The sequence below is a fragment of the Lasioglossum baleicum genome, chromosome 3, assembly GCF_051020765.1.
Source record: "Lasioglossum baleicum chromosome 3, iyLasBale1, whole genome shotgun sequence".
Lineage (NCBI taxonomy): Eukaryota > Metazoa > Arthropoda > Insecta > Hymenoptera > Halictidae > Lasioglossum > Lasioglossum baleicum.
In genome coordinates, this window is record NC_134931.1 from 4226196 (window position 1) to 4243427 (window position 17232).

General features: G+C 36.8%; 1 protein-coding gene across 1 annotated transcript in view; it reads left to right on the forward strand.

Moving 5' to 3' along the window:
• Positions 1–16523, forward strand: part of LOC143221777 (tyrosine-protein kinase Dnt) — a 170858-nt gene extending 154335 nt beyond the window's left edge. The window contains exon 10 of the transcript XR_013011851.1: positions 15755–16523. The gene's annotated coding sequence lies outside the window, so the exon portion shown is untranslated. The remainder of the gene's footprint in view (positions 1–15754) is intronic.
• Positions 16524–17232: the final 709 nt, after the last annotated feature.

Here is a 17232-nt window from a genome sequence, read left to right on the forward strand (position 1 = left end):
TTTAATATAATTTTTACGTTATTATGAAAAACGAACCGTTAGATTCGTTTTCTTCTTGTTATTTCAACGTTATAAGGAATTAGTAAAAGGAGAATATCGATACATAGTTCGAAACGGATAATCGACTGTCGCATACTGGATTGGTGTTCCTTTCGATTAAAACGAAACGGAAAAAGTGTAAATGTCCGGCTCTCGCGGACAGCTGGACAAACGGATGAGCGATCCGAGATCTAATCATAAGGAGTCTCTGATCAAACCGTTGCGATTGAGCGAATGATCGGGTTAGTGAAACACTTGGAAAGGCGGCTCAAGGCTCGGCTAGCCTTGGACGCGTTAGATTACCCAATATTCAGGCTTCGAGCAATGCTGCGTGTCGCCGGCATGGGGCAAAAATACACGTGAAACTGTGTGGCACAGTCCACAATGAACGTATAGATCTTGTATTCCAGCGATACCACTCGACTACCAGAACCAAATTTCGAAAAATTCGAACGTTCTCTCGAGATACCTTTCTACTACCAATTATATTGAGCAATATCAATTCAATTCATTTCATTTTTCGAATTTTTTCACTTGTACGTCCACTTTCTAATCCGCAGTCGAATCGTTATTATTAGACTGTGGATCTCCGTGCAAAATAATAATGTTTTGCATTGATTGTGGGAAGCAGGAACAACATAAAAATTGATTTCATCCCTTAACGACTTTGTTATATTAAGAGCAACAATACAACATTCTTGAATCTTTTTAATCTTTTACTGTTTTATATTTCACCCCACCAATTTCTTCATAAATGCATACAAATCCGCAGTCTAGTTATTATCTATAAGACTGTATTTTTAATTAGACTGTAAAAATTCGGGTGGCAGCAAGTTCTGCGTGAATAATGCATACATGAATTTTTACAAAAGCATTTCAAGAAACTGTCATTGAATGAAATGTGATTTCTTTTAAAACAATTCATTAAAGTGAGAACAGAATTGCTCTATGTAGATTCGAATTGGCTGAGGCTTGTATGACATCTCCCGAAGGTTTTCGCACAATAGAACGCGGACTGCAGTTCTTCCATTAGTGTCGAAAAGTATATAATTTGTTGATTATTTGTTACACATATGTGCATACGTGTACGCGTATAAATAAGAGAGCTTTGATCTTTTCAGTAGCCTGATTCATGCGAAAATGACTAATACTAGCGTTATTTATACCCTACTCCTTTCAAAATAATTTTCCCGTGCAGTTTCATACAACTCTGCCAAGTTCGTAGAATAGTTGGAAACAGTTCTGCAACTCATTTTTCGATGCCTCGTTCAGCTTCTCTGTCACATTTTCGTTTCGACAGTCAGAAAAACACTTTCTATTTGTACGACTGCAATTACATTTCTCACGAACATAATTTCATTTACCGTGAATGGTCTATGCAAAAATTGTCTCTGTATGATGAGTGACAAGCACTTTCGATCGAGTGAAACGTTACGAAAGAAGTATTATATATGTAGATGTTATTAAAAAATTATTTGCAATGTATGTAAATAGTTACGAAAAAAGACGTCTCGAAGCAACTGTCAATAGTGTTATTCAATTTTGCAGATTGCGAAAGTATAACCTCACGTTTCAACGAGCTGGCATTCAATGGAAATTAAATTAAAACGATCGTTTACCATCTGATAATTTATGAACGCTGTTTGAACAATTTCTCACACGAGAAAATAATCGTAGAAAGCAATTGATAATTAACCCTTTGCCTTGTTTCGTAACCAGAATGGCAACGATTAATTCGTTGTTAATCATTTTCTAGCAGAAAAATAAATTAATACAATAAAATAGATAAAATATAAATTGATACAAATTCAAAAATGCTTTAACCTTTACCAGTCAAGGGATGACTAATCAATTACTACACATTTAAGTTTTGTGTGAGGTATTATATCAATTTCGTATCCATAAATTTTTTAAAAATCATATGCAATGGAATTATTCTAGATCAGAAGAAATGTTTAATTACCACGTTTTTTTTCAAGTTAGAATAGCTTCGACTGCAAAGGGTTGAAAACGGTACTTTCAGGCCCACCTTAGGCCACCTAGCGATCATTGAACAAGAACATGAGTGGAGCCAGCTCGCATAATAAACCAGACGGGAAATATGCGGGAAGCGGGGACCCATCTGACCCTCCAGCGAGCCAGAAGTTGAGGGAGGAAAGGACTTAAGGGAGTACACGTTTCCAGGATTCGCGCCTTTTCTCATTTCGCGATAATACAAACACGGGGTTTTTCACTAGTCAAAAACGCTAGATAAAAGATCGATCTAGGGTGCTATCTCCCTCAAAAGTCCTATTTTTTTGTTTACAAGGCGTAATTTGTATTATTCGGTTATTTTCATAGCTACGCAAAATTACGCCTTGTAAACAGAAAAAATAGAACTTTTGGGGGAGATAGCACCCTAGATCGATCTTTTATCTAGCGTGTTCGACTACTGAAAACCCCCGTGTTTGTGTTATGGAGAAATGACAAGGCGAGGACCATAAGACCTGGACGTGTGGTTTTTTAGTGGGTATTGGGGAAACCGAAAACCTGTTTCCCCCGAGTCCCACACTACCCCCCTTCGGTAGGGTGTACGCAAATGTATTTTTTCCAAAAGTCCTTAAAGTAAAAAAAAAGGCCACCTAGCGGTCACTATACGCGCAAACGAGTGACACGGGTCACCGATCGGGCAAAGTTCAGTGGTTGTCAGCTGCCGCACAGTGCTCGGAAATCGCCAAAACGTGGTCAAAATAGGAAGGAGTACTCCAATTTAGTTCAAAATTGATACTCATAGGTTTTTCGGGTCGCTGATTATAAATCTGAGGTCAAAATTACAAAAAACAAAATGGCGGATTCAATATGGCGGAAGCGTAACCCAAAAAGTTATTGGACTCTCTTGAAAATTAGTATTCCCATATTTCTCGTGCCGTTGAATATGAATCTCGTATCAAAATTACAAAAAACAAAATGGCGGCCGGTTATGTGAAAAAATTATTTATTTCCACAAATATTAAATTATTATCAGGTGACTTCAGATAGCAAAAAATGTAAGATTTTAGTGTTAAATATTGCATGCGAGGTAATTCTTTAGTACTAAAATGTAATAGAAGTTTCTCAGTTCTGTTTCGTTCCGATATTTCACTCACCTATAGTAAAATAAACATATGTAAAAAAAAAAAATTAAAATCTTACACTGTTGACTATCTGAAGCATTTTATTGTAATATAACAAATATGTGTACCTTGCATTTGCGAAAATTAGTTTTGTCTGCGATTTAGGGCAAATTCGCCATTTCGGAACGCTAAGGAAATGGCGATAATTCATAAGGTCGCAACAGGTCGCTGAAAAATGAAACGTACACTTGTTTAATAGCCTTAACAGCTTCGTTTCCAAAAAAATGATTGCTTGATCGCGATCGATAAGCAACTTTTTCGTTAATGAAATGTACCAGATGTGTAGATTTCTCTTTTCCATCTCCCAGAGTTTTAAAAAATTAAATACAGCAATAAAATCAGAATATTATATTAAATTAGGACATGCCCAACAATAGCAAGAATGATAAACCAGCGTTACAGCGCTATAATAAGTCGCAGAGGTAATTTCAATTATGGTTGAAAATGCCGGTCTTCTAGAACTACTAACTTTGAACTTACGTATCTCCGACAGAAGTACGTATTAAATATTGGTTGTAACAAAAAAACGTGCTCTGGAACCTTATAAATAAAGTAGTATTACATAGATTTTTAAACAACGGAAAAAAATTTTCGTCTTTTGGCCACGATTTGGTGATTTGCGACCACTGTGATGCCGATTGCTTTTCATTGCCACGATTGCGACGATCGGCCGGTTTTGTCGGTGTGTACGTGGCTCCTCATACTTTTCATCGGCATGTCGTGTGAGCGAGCTCGTTGCTCCTAGCCCGCACGGCAATTGCGTACACGTAAGTGCGTCTGACACGCTTCGATGTACATATGTAGTTCGCGATGCGTGCAGGTGTGCCGTGCCGTGGGGACCGTCGTCGTCGTCATCGTCGTCGTCGATCCACGTCCACGTTGCTTCGGATTCTGCGACCTTCGCGGCATGCGAGCAGAAGTAATCTTAATCAGAACCGAGCCGGTCCCACGGGGGGAATTTATTTCTCCGCGAATGGTCGGCAGGCGTCAGCCGCCGCGAACATCACTTTCCATTTTGATTAGACAAATTCCATCCGAGCGTGGACATCCATATTCGACTTGGCTCGTTTATCCGAGCCCCTATCTATTCATTCGTCGAATTGACCGAGTATCGTGCTACGCTTTCACTTACACGACTTTCTTCTCCGTCTTTTCTTATCGCTCGCCGTTTAGCCGCTTGCTCGCGAATAATCCGTTCCCCTGCGCACATCTGTTCGGAAATTTATATTTATCGTGTATGCACTTTAGTTCAGTCACTGTAAATATCCATAATGGAGAAATAGGATTTTACTTCAATTTTAAAGAAGAGAATAACATCAACATATATTTAGTAGATTATGTTTGAAAGGATTTATGGAGATAAAATTCATATAATACCTCATGCAATACTTAAATGTGTAGTAATTGATTAGAGATATCAATATGGTTAATAATCTAAACAATATTTTGATTAATGGTTAAGCAATCTTTTAGTGGTTACTTTGAGTCATCCCTCGACTGCTAAGGGTTAAAATATTTTTCAATTTGTATTAATTGGAGAGAAGCATCGCGATCACTCGATGAATGCATCATTTATTTTCCTGCTAGAAAATGATTAACAACGCATTAATCGTTGCGACTCTGATTACGAAACAAGGCAGATTAATTATCAACTGCTTTCTACGATTATTTTCTCGTGTGAAAAATTGTTCAAACGTCATCGTTCATAAATTATCGGATGCTAAACGATCGTTTGAATAATTTCCATTGAAGACCGTTTTTAACCTTTTGCAGTTGGAGCTATATTCTAGCTTGAAAATTAAACATTTCTTCCGGCCTAGAATAATTCCATTGTATATGATTTCTTTCATTTCAGGGATATGAAATTGATATAACTTCTCACACAATACTCAAATGTGTACTAATCGATTAGATACTAATAGATACGAACATACTTAATGGTACAGCAATTTGTAGTGATGGCTCTCCCCTCGACTGATTAGGGTTACATGTAAATCTGAATTTTGATGAAATTTTAGCGAGAGGCAGTTTCTGCAAAATCAGCTTCCGTGAAAAATGTCTGTCACGCGATAGTGGCAATCATTCTGCGATTTCCAAATTGTCTACGCGAAGAAAAAAGTGTCGGTTGGTACACTTTCTAAGACCGATGACTGTTTAACCAATCACCCATTACCAGCGCCGACGTCGAGGCAAAAGGGTTTGCGAAATGTTAGTGCTACGTATACTTGTCTCTCCATTGCCATAATATACCAGCACACTCTCGGGAACAAACGAACAGTATTTACCTCATTATGGTAATTCACCTACCACAGTTAAGTGAAAGTATAAAGGAATCGAACTTTTCTCAATGAAAATGGAATTTCTGACGATGTATCTCGTTGCTGCAACAACAGGCCATTATTCAATTGCTATTTAAATTTAATTGTGCCACGCAAAAACATTGTTAACGATTCGGATAATTATATAGTGAATTATAGAAAATACAGTCAAAATAAACCTAAAATTAAGTATTATCATTTATTTCTACTTCCACCGAGTTATCTATTAGGCTGTAAAGAAAGAAATGCAGGATATATTTAAACCTATGTTTTTAAAGTGTTATAACTCGCATAAAAAACAATTTTATTAAAATTATACAATTACAATTATTAAAATTGTTTTAATAGAAACAATAATATGAAAATTGTTTTAGTAAAAACAATAATATGAAAATTAATTTTATAGAAAATTTAATATTGTTTAATAGTAACATTAAATTATTATGAGAATTGATTTTAATATTATTGAGGGGGATAGTATTAAAATTAATATTTTACAGAGAATTTAATATTATTTTAAAATATTAAGCTGTGCATTCGTTGACACTTCCTTCGCTCCATATGTACTTCGTTGATATTCCGAGCTGCTTGAGCGGCACTTCGGCCTAGTTTGAACTCAGAAAAAAATAATGCGAAATTCGCGTTTTGACATCCTGAAATAAAAGCCAAATAATTTAATAAAAATTTGAATAAAATTAAATATCAAAAGCATAATTAAATAGAGCGTAAAACAAGCTTTAAAATGACATATAACTAATTAAATTAAGGTGAATATTTATTGGTATAAAATTGCAATTAAAACAAAGGAACAAAAATCCTGCATTTCTTTCTTTACAACCTAATAATAAGTAGATTACCAGTCTCTCTTTGTGCAGAATAAAAATTGTCTCCATCGATTGCAAGACTTGCAAATTAATAATCTCAATAAGTTACAAATAATATATTGAAATATTAAAATACATAAAATCGATACTCTACTATTAAGAGAAACATTATTTTCGTGGAAATATTACGTCGACGAAAATTCGGAGACTTTTCTCGTACATGAACAGAGATCTTTACACAGGTTCAACAACCCGTTGTCAATTAACGATCCCCGACGAATCATGAACGAAGAAACAGGATTGATCTCTGTAGCATTCATCGATTCGCCCACCTTGATATACTATTTCATTAATCACGGGTCTTGTAATTTGCGAGAAGTACCAGCTCGTACATTACGCGTCGTCGGGTTACATAACTATTTTCTGTAGATTAATAAACGAACGTGTAATATTATTCTGTGTCAAATTTAATGAACTTATCGGTTAGCCGTTCGATAATTACATTAACCGGCAAATTGAAACAGACTCGCAGAGTTTACAGAGACGGGGTCCCTGAACGCGTGTTGTCCAACGTAAAAGCCGGCGAACCGGTGAAAGTGAGCACTGCTTTCCCTCATAAGAAAGCTCGCATCTCCTCGATAGTCTCCTTTAAACGCATGCATTACACGGTTATGTCATAACCGAGCCGTACACGAGCGAGAAAACGCAACACGCGTGTCCGCGCACGTGTTGCAGCCTAGCACTCTTATCGTCCATTTACATTTCATCCTGCTGAACACTTTGATTCATAATTGCACCATCATTAATCATTCATATTTGCCTGTGTGAACAGCGCCAAAAAATATTTTTCATGTTAGACACGTTGCGCTGGAATCTTTACGCTTTTAATTGAAAGGCTTGTACGAATTGAAAAAACATTATAAATGAAAAATCAAGTGGAAGTCTCTCTATAGTACAATTCTTAGACAAATGTATAAGAAACAGAATGAGCGTTGGTTGGACATGATTAGTAAATTAGTTATTGAGTAATCTTGCACACCAATCTGTGTGGACAGCGCCAAAAAATATTTTCAATCTTACAATTAGACACGTTGTGCTGGAATTGTAAATCCTTACGGTTTTAATTGAAAGGTTTATACGAATTGGAAAAACATTATAAATGAAAAATCTAGTCAAAATCTCTGTAGTACACTTCCTAGAGTAATGTATAAGTAACAAAATGAGCGTTGGTTGGACATAATCAGTGAATTAGTTATTGAGTAATCTCGCAGCCCAATTAAAATATTATATATAATATAATTTCAGAAATAACGCGTTTAAATTCTGAACCAACTTCGTCACTTGAACGTCAGTAGAAAATGTTGGGAAAGCATTTTCTCTTAAAAAACACAATCCGAGAAATCGATGTTTTGGACCAGCTACCCGAGAATCCCCGGTTGAATGTTTGCGTGATGACAGGTTCTAAAAATTCGTGTGAGGAGTGTCCCCCTCCACAGAGGCGAGATTTCGAAAACGATTCGCGCGGGTCAATTCGGCCGAGAAATTTTCACTTGTTCGTGTGGTGTGTTTGCTCGATCCCCAGGCATGGCGGGCAGGCAGGCAAGTAAAAGCAGGAGACTAAGCGTGCGCTCCTTCATAAGATACCGCGTATCCTCGCCGCGATACGTAAAGTAAGGCGGGCACTTTCGAATTGCATAACCGCGGCCCGCGCCTTCATTCGGTTATGTCAGAAGAAAGCTGCCGAGAGCCTGCCTGGGAAATGTAGGTAGGATACGCGCCACATACGTGCACACAGCCATTACTGTCTGCCTGCTTCTCTTTAAACGTTATAAATAAACGTGCTAGCTTCTTGTACGGCGGGCTATCGGGGCCCGATCGACGGCCCGGACGAGACGGGAGACAGTCATTCACGTGCATCCTCGAAAACATGAAGAATAAACCTCGCTTATCCTTTTGTTTTCGCGACTAGACTGCGAATCTTCAAATGAACCTCGTCGTCCATTGTTACAAACCGCAGCCAAGACATGTCTTCATTTTATGAATAATATATGGACACCTACTCTTAACACTAGAACTACTCAGGCTACTTAACACTATTTTATATAACAGTGTAGAAGATGACACACAAGCCAGTTTATTTTGATCATAGTTACAACAATATTTTTGTAAATGCTAATACGACAAACAGCTTTCTAATTATGTAATGATAGTTAAGTACATTAAGTTTAATCCTGGCGTTACTATTGTAACGTGAAATGCTCGTTTATAGCAATCAAGCAGGCGTGTCTCGTTAATTAAATAATTTAAAACAGATTCCTCTTCTTACTCCAAATTTTTATTGTTTTTCTGAGAAGTCTGGTTGAGTTTTCTGTTTGAATTCATTTTAATAGATGTCATGTATGAAACATCGATTAATGATTTCAGAATTAATCACGAAGGGACTGTGTTCATTAAACGTTTCAGTGTCGATAAATCTCTTGACAGTTCTCCTTTCAGTTATTGATAATAACTAGATTGCGGAACTTTATGCATTTATGGAATATTCAAGAAATGCTGGAATGTAAAATTCGATAGAATTTGGCACTTTCTTAAAACTTACCTAATAAAATTAAAAATAATAACGTTTATAAATCATTGACTAACTAGGCTTTTTGATAATTTTTGTACACCGACGGGGATTTCTATCGGGAATAAGTAATTGATGTTGACTCAAGCTTCATGTATCGTTGGACACCATTCAGTTTATAATTCGGTAAGCAATTAACGCGAATTCGTTCGAAACGTTCGATGATATGTTCCCTTCAGTCACAGACAAACTTTCGTCATTATAATCACGTAGTATGCAGACGACAGTTCTCAAGATAGTTGCATGGATCTCAATTAGGTTTATCTTCGGGGCAATTAACAACACGCAATGACGGTAGCCGACGTACCCCAATATTAAAGTAACATGTTCAAACACGAAGTATATGCTTATAACTTTATTATCGCGTGCAGACGCGAGCTGAGAAACTCTTTGACTGATTTATTCTGCATACCATTATAAATTATTATAACGTTGCTTTGATCATCATTATCAGTGGTCGTACGTTTCATCGATCCGTTATTGTTGCATTTAATTAACTTTCACGACTGGAAGCCAGACAGCTTAATGAAAGTATGTTATCCGTCGTGAATTGTTAAAAAATGTGTGTATGGTGTGCAAATGTACCTCAGACTGACAAAAACGGAAATAAGAAGTTGAATAGAAAATCTCCAACAGTTTTCTAAGAATGCTATCTGTCATAGATATGTTCCACATTTTTTAAATATTGTATAAATAGTTATTTATACAATATATTTATACAATATATTACAATTTTTTTTAACGGCGAAACTAGGAGATTAATTGTTAATTGTGATTAACGATTCAAGTAGAAATTTATTCGTCAATCATTGCTTCTTTTGCCGAACTTTACCCTGTACACGGTTAACATTAGAATAGCAGTGCACAGAGAGAGGATTGAAAGGTGTACGAATACTTAGTACACCCACTGCAACCATAACATCGAGAAGAATCCCGCGAAAGGGATGGTAGCAGAAAAAGCCCCCGAAAAGGTAGTTTCTAGGTACCGTTGGCACGTTGGCGTCTCAAGGCGACGGCCAGGACCACCTGAGCCCCTGATTTCATCCGGATACCTGTTTGCCCTAAACATAATTAACCCCCAACAGCGGAGCGAAGCTACCTTTGTCGTACCCTGCGGGGAATTGTCATCGTGAAACGGTCCCACGTCAGTGCCACGCGTCTGACCTGATTTACAACCGATTTGCATTTTATTTCCAATCTTTTCAACCCGTGACACGAAGACCCCCGAGTACCTTCTCGCCTCTATTTTCACCATTGCGATCCGTTGCACAGCACGGAATGGCTAAACAGGCAAAGAGAGACAGCTACAATGTAAGAGAGAATGAGAGGGAGAGAGAACGAGAGGAGATTTTTCAGCGGATGCCTTTGCAAATCTTTGCGAACGATCTTTCAGGGAAACAAGGTCAGTGATGTCAACATTTCGTACCGATTTCGAGACTTGCTGCAGGAATGCCGTCTCCGCCGTGTCAAGAGACTCATTGTTCTCCTGTGCAGATAAAGTTTCGTGTAGAATTATTATTATCGTGAGGACCTGATGCATTTGTAATGAATAGACAGCGGATCTTTATGCATTTTATAACAAAAATGAGTAGGTGTAATTTAAAACAGTGTGAAAACATTAAAAGAATTTTAGAATTCTGTTATAAACAATTACAAAAAATTCTGTTATATGTTGACAAAGAAAATAAATTTCTATTTCACTCCTGTTTGTTATGATTTAGGTAAAACATTTTTATTTCGCATAAAGATCTTCTGTTTAGTAATGAACATGAGCACACGAAACATAAAATATGTGTATAAATCAATTTTTAGTTAACGCTTTAGCGTAACGCGGTTACAATTATTAAATTTTTATTTCGTTTGATAATCAAACGTTATTTCTAAATGACTGATATTATTCAGTGCAATGATCAATTTTTAGTTCACCTTCCTTACCTCTGTGTATGGGGTGCAAATGCACCCTAGACTGACAGAAACGGAAAAAAAAAGTTGACGAACGGAAAACTTCCAAAAATTTTCTCAGAATGTTATCTGTGACATGTTTCACATTGTTTTCTTCTCCATTTTGCTCCAAAGGTGTATGGGGTCCAATTACCTCCCTGTACACGGTTCAAATTAGAATTTTCTTCGTTGTAAATGGAATTCAATCGGAAAGAAACTCTTGTCAGACACGCGTATTAGATATTAATCAATCACATTATACAATTTGTTATTATTAACCCTCATCCGTCCTTCATTTCACCAACTGAATCTGTCCCTCGGTGTCAAATTGACACAGTAGTAGAAGATTATGTTACAAGTTATTTTTCCACGTGTTTCATTCAAATTGATGAGTTTTCACATTTACATCTTAGGTTTTTCGATTATGTGTTTTCGCATTAATAAAATAAAAGTCACGAAGTTTCGGGAAAATTTATCTACATATAATTGAACAGTGTAATTTTTTTTATATTCTGATAAAACAGTGTCAGTGTCTAATAAAAATATATGCAATGAGTAGACTTCGGATCTTGATGCATTTATGAAGAAATTGGTTGAGCAAAATAAAAAACAGTAAAAGATTTTAAAAATTCAAGAATGTTGTAATGTTGCTTTTAATGTAACAAAGTCGTTAAGGGATGAAATCAATTTTTATGTTATTCCTGTTTCTTGCAATCACTGCAGAACATTGTTGATTGCATAAATATCCGCAGTCTAGCAATGAGTAACGATTAAATGGGGCAAGATTTGGGGTCGTATGTAAGAATGATTTTCGAGTGGACAGGGAGTCGAGGAAGTTGAACGCAGCTGCTCTAAAGCCGCTGAAACGAGCATTTACGCCGACGGTAGGTAAACGCCGTTGCTGCGTGTACACTGTACACAGTCCGCGACACCTTCCACGGCGAATGAGAAGGAAAGTGGCTAGCACGATTCCTTTTTTTCCTTTCATCAACGGCGTCACACCGGCGACCTATTTCCGTGACAATCGTGAGCACGCATTTGCACGTCCACGCGGCGCAGGTATTTCTCCCTCGATCAACGATCCGGGACAGCTCTGTTATCCAAGGGACCATTGCGATTCTGATCGGATCAAATAATATCAAGATTATTTTCCTCGTCTTACTTCACCGTGAAGAGAGACCCGGACTACGAGTCTGAGCAACCGATCCATTCACAGAACCGTTTCAAAGAAATTTATAATAATACGAAACCCCTTGCCGTACTTTAACGAGTCACACTCGTAATGAAGATTTTAACCAAAGTCTAACAAATATGAATGCCTTTCTTTTTAAATTAAATAAATTTTGATTCGTTTGTAATCAAGATGTAAGCATTAAAATAAATGTAGCCGCACAAAAAATATAAATTTTCTTTCCTCTTCTATGTACGATATTTTTGGGAATGATGATATTTTAATCACTGTAACTGTAAAGAAAATGTTACGGCAAGGGGTAATTTCAAAGATTCGGATCAAAACATTCACCGACTGATTAAGATTGAAACCTTTTTGTGAGACATATATATTTTCCAGGGACCAAAAATAACAGTTATTCTAAAATTTTATACGATAAAAAAATCATTAATAAAAAGTTGATTGCAAGGTAATGTACACAAAATATAAAGAAAAAAATTCGAAGAACAAAATGAATAAAAATATCGATTTTTATATTTTTTGGTTACAGATAACAGTTATTAGCGAACAGTTATCGATGAAGAAAAACTGTTCGATTGCTCAAAGCAGTTATCGATGGGAGAAGTTCATTTCGATCGCTCATAACAGTTATCGATGAGAGTTCATTTCGATCACTCATAACTGTTATCAATGAGAGAAATTTATTTCTATCACGCATGACAGTTATCGACGAGAGAAATTTATTTCGATCGCTCATAGCAGTTACCGATGATCGAATTACTTTTTCACTTGTTCATAATAATTATTGATACGAAAATTCATTTCGGTTGGTTCCTTATTTATTGAGTTGTCTACTCTTTTCCGGATGGAGCAAGCCTGTGAAATTCATTGAGAAGATTTTGTACGACAAGGCGAATCTCAACAAACCATAAGAACAACACAAAATCTGTTTGTTTGTCACATTAAATTTTCATTGTAGCTATTAATTTTACGAATAAAGAATTTAAGAAATAATTCATTGTCTACCATTTGAAAATTGTACTATTTAATAATAACAATTACAAATTTCCTTCATCAATAACTGTTATGAGCGATCGAATCGAACTTCTCTCATTGATAACTGTTATGAGCAATCGAAATAAATTGATCTCATCGAATAACTGTTATGAGCGATCGAAATAAATTTCTCTCAACGATAACATTTACCAAAAGAAAAAATTTTCGGTTACTTATAATCCTTATTTGTAGCTCTAATACGATTTTAGTCGGTGAAATACTTCTTTTAGTCGATGAACTATTTTTTTCTTGAAAGATACATTTCAATGTCATAATTATAATACTTTGTACAGTTTCTGTCTAGTTTATTTAAAACTAGTAGATATGTTTAAATACGAAGAGAATTGTAACTACGAAGTGACGAAGTGACAAGGTTAAAATATTCAGTTCGCAAATAGCCTTCGACTTTGTAACAAACAAGATAAAACAAGGTAGAGAAATTTGAAATTGTTATCTTTCCTGTGTGGAATACATTTTCCACATTGTCGACCGCGTTTTGTGAACATTGAACATATTTTAAGTTGCCTGCAACATCATCGACAGATATGCAACGTTGTCGATAACATTAAATATGTGGTAACATTTACTTATCAGATATCATTGAAAAAAATTGCATAGTTACACGCGAGATTGTATAACAATTAGAATACTCGATACAAGACTGAATAACAAATATTCGGTACAGGACTAAATTTATTGTAGTTCCCGACATCTCGCGAAGATGACAATGAAAAAAGGATAAATAACGTTTAGATACGAGTAGGGAAAATGAAATTACACGGACGAAAGGAGTTGCGCTAATTATAAGCCGATAACTCCGGAGAGTACAATTGTTATAAAGTATAATTAACAACACTCGAAAGATAAACTGCAAGCTCCCTGAAAAACAATAACTGTCCGTGAATGACAGTTCATTACTGTCCGTGCACGCCGGCAAAGCGATAAGGTAATACGTACTTCACTAATTTTACATCGTTATCGCGGTTTTACGCAAAACGGAAGCCGTCTCGAAAGTGATCCGATAATTACTGCAAAGGGCGATTGATTTTGTTTTATTACGGGTATCTGCTAATCTCCGTTTCACGAGGAAAATTAATTGTTGCTTATTAACGATTTCATAGTTGATCCTTGTTCACTGATTAATTTCAGTCGCCGGACAACTAATTACTTTTCATCGAAATCGACATCGATCAAGCATGGTATAAAATATAATTAATCGAAAATAGGAAAAATTGTAAATTCAAAGATTTTTACATCTTCCAGTGCTTACAGCTTTTTTATGTGTCAATCGACTTCAATGAACTTTGTAATAACTTACTTAGATTTACAAAATACACGTATTAAATTTTGATTACAGGCTTTATGCATTTATAGCGAAATTGAGTAGATCAAATTCAAAATTGTTGGAAAATTTAAAAAATTAATTCTTACAATGCCTACAAATTTTTTATGCGTCAACAGACTTCAATGAAACTTTGTAATAACTTACTTAGATTTACAAAATACACGTATTACATTTTGATTACAAGCTTTATGCATTTATAGCGAAATTGAGTAGATAAAATTCAAAATTGTTGGAAATTAAAAAAAATTCAAGACTTCTCCATTATAATCATTAAGGAAAGTAATAATTGGTTTCTATGCTTTGCAATTGATGCAGACAATTTTCACTTTGCATAAAGATCCGCAATCTATAGACAAAGTCTATATACAAAGTTTCATCGACATCGATCAAGAATGTCATAAAATATAATTGGTTAAAAATAGAAAAAATTTTAAGAATCTAAATTCGTGAATGAATGAAATTTTCAAGTAATACTGATTTTCGTGTGAGTTTTTCGAAAAATCGAGCACTGTGCGTCGCATCGTCGCGAACGTCACCGAGCCTCCGACAAACAAAAGTGCGTGAGAGGCTATCGCAGCTAGTAGGAACTGGGTCATAGTGCTGGAAGCGTCGATGTCGAAAAGAATCGAGGACGAAATGGGTCAGCGCCGGAAACGATGTCGAAACGTATCGCTCGTCTAGCCGCGCTTTCTTCGTGACCTTCCTCCCGGGTCTATAAATACGCGTGTGCGTGTGTATGCGCGACCGTGAGCACACGTTAGAAAGACACACGGTGCGTGCGAGCTTACAAGCGCGTCTATCGTTTGTGCAATAATTGTTCCGAGCGGAATATAGGTCGGCGCCGAACACTGGTCTAGGTACTTTCGACTTTGCCGGCTGCGCTCTAGGCGGATCACACTGCGCTGCGCTGCACGGTGGGCCAAACTGTTGAATTCTGTGTCAAAATCGAAGGACTTTCTCATTTAAATTAAAGCTGAAATATTGCAGAAAATGGGAGGAACGGAGAGATTACGGTGCGAACGTTCTTTAACTTTGGAAATGTGTGTTAAAGTTACAGAACTACAAGAAAATCGTGGCTTATCCAATACCAAAATGTGTTTAATACCTCAGCAATTTGGAAAAAATCGATTTGTGTGGAAAGAACTAATGAAATCATAATTTTCTCGTTGACATGATTATAGTCACTCTATTTTCCTTTATTCTGCAATATTTCAACTTACATCTAAAAAGAAAATCATCGCTCTATCTCATTTCTATCGAAAGTTCTTTCATTTTGTTACAGGATTCATCAGTTTGGCCGCACATCATGACCGAACATCACGATCGAAAATCTTTGGGTTCAAACTACACTCGAGGCTAGAATTAAATGGACACCATTTAATAAATCTTTTAAAAATTGAACCAAACCGCTTGTGTTTTTAGACGTTAGTTCACTGGGTAATGCGAAGAAAATATGTTGTTCAGCTTGCTACTGCTCGGAATTTCGAGAAGTGTCGATACAGAGCGGCGATAAAATCGACGCGCCAGAAATTCGACTGTGCTCTCTTCTGGCTGAAGCTATCGTGATCCGCCTATCGTGACCCGACGACACATTTGTCTTTCTAATTCAGTTTTTCATTTGCAAATGAGCCAGCAGGCACGATCGACATGTTCCGTGGAAAAGAGGGCACGCTCGAACGACTAAAGCTATGTGCACATTTGTTCCCAAAACCGCGTTGCCTTACCGAAAGACAGAAAATTGTAGGACAATAAAGAATACACAAAGCATCCACAACGTTACAATGGATACAGGAAAAGTACAGCTAAGAGAGAATTTTAATTTATCTATTTGTTTTTATGTCGCATCAACTGCTATGGTTATTCGCGACAGGACCTACAATTTATTATATTAAGGGGTAGACTCTCGTTTGCGTTTCGAGGACTGCAAGAGTGCGGGTTGCATATTCTCATTTCTGTCAAAAGCACTAATTAAAAGGTCAACCTAGGCCGCAATCGCCCTCAAAAGAGCTATTTTTACGTTTACGAGACGTAATTTGCATTATTCGGAAGCATACAACTGCGCATGTAGCTATTTTAATGCAAATAATGCAAATTACGTCTCGTAAACGAAAAACTAGGACTTTTGAGGGCGATAGCGTCCTACATTGATCTTTTATCTAGCGTTTTTGACTACTGAAAAACTCCATTTTTGTATTACCGAGAAATGAGAGAACGCGAATCCCGCACCCTCGCAATCCTGGAAAAAGGAGTCTACTCCCCTAAGGTGGGTTCCTAACCACCTCGGGCACCAAAGTTTTTGATATCACATGGAACCTTTTCCAATGAGAAGACTGCATTGGAAGTATTTCCAGAGGGGCCGGCGTAAGAGAGAATTCGATGAGGCAGAAGATGTTATTGTTTGGTGTCGTAAAGCATCATTGGACAAGATACTTAACCATTGTCAGAAAGATTATAGTCTTTCATTGGACACGTCGCATGTCACGTAGCTCCGCCATTGCCACGTTTACACCATTGCCATCGCATAGTTAATTCGCTGGGTTCGAGGAGCAGCTTTCGTCGACGGAGCGTAGATCACGGTAATTTACAATGATTGTAAATCCCGGCGTTAGCGGAGTAATCCTATTGTCGATTTCCGGTAATAAAACGCGAACTTGATTTGACGTTCGACGTCGCGTCGTTCACGCGAATGCGTTATTAGTACGCGAATTTATATAATTTTCCATTTCGTCCGAGTCCACGACAGGGTACAATAATATCATT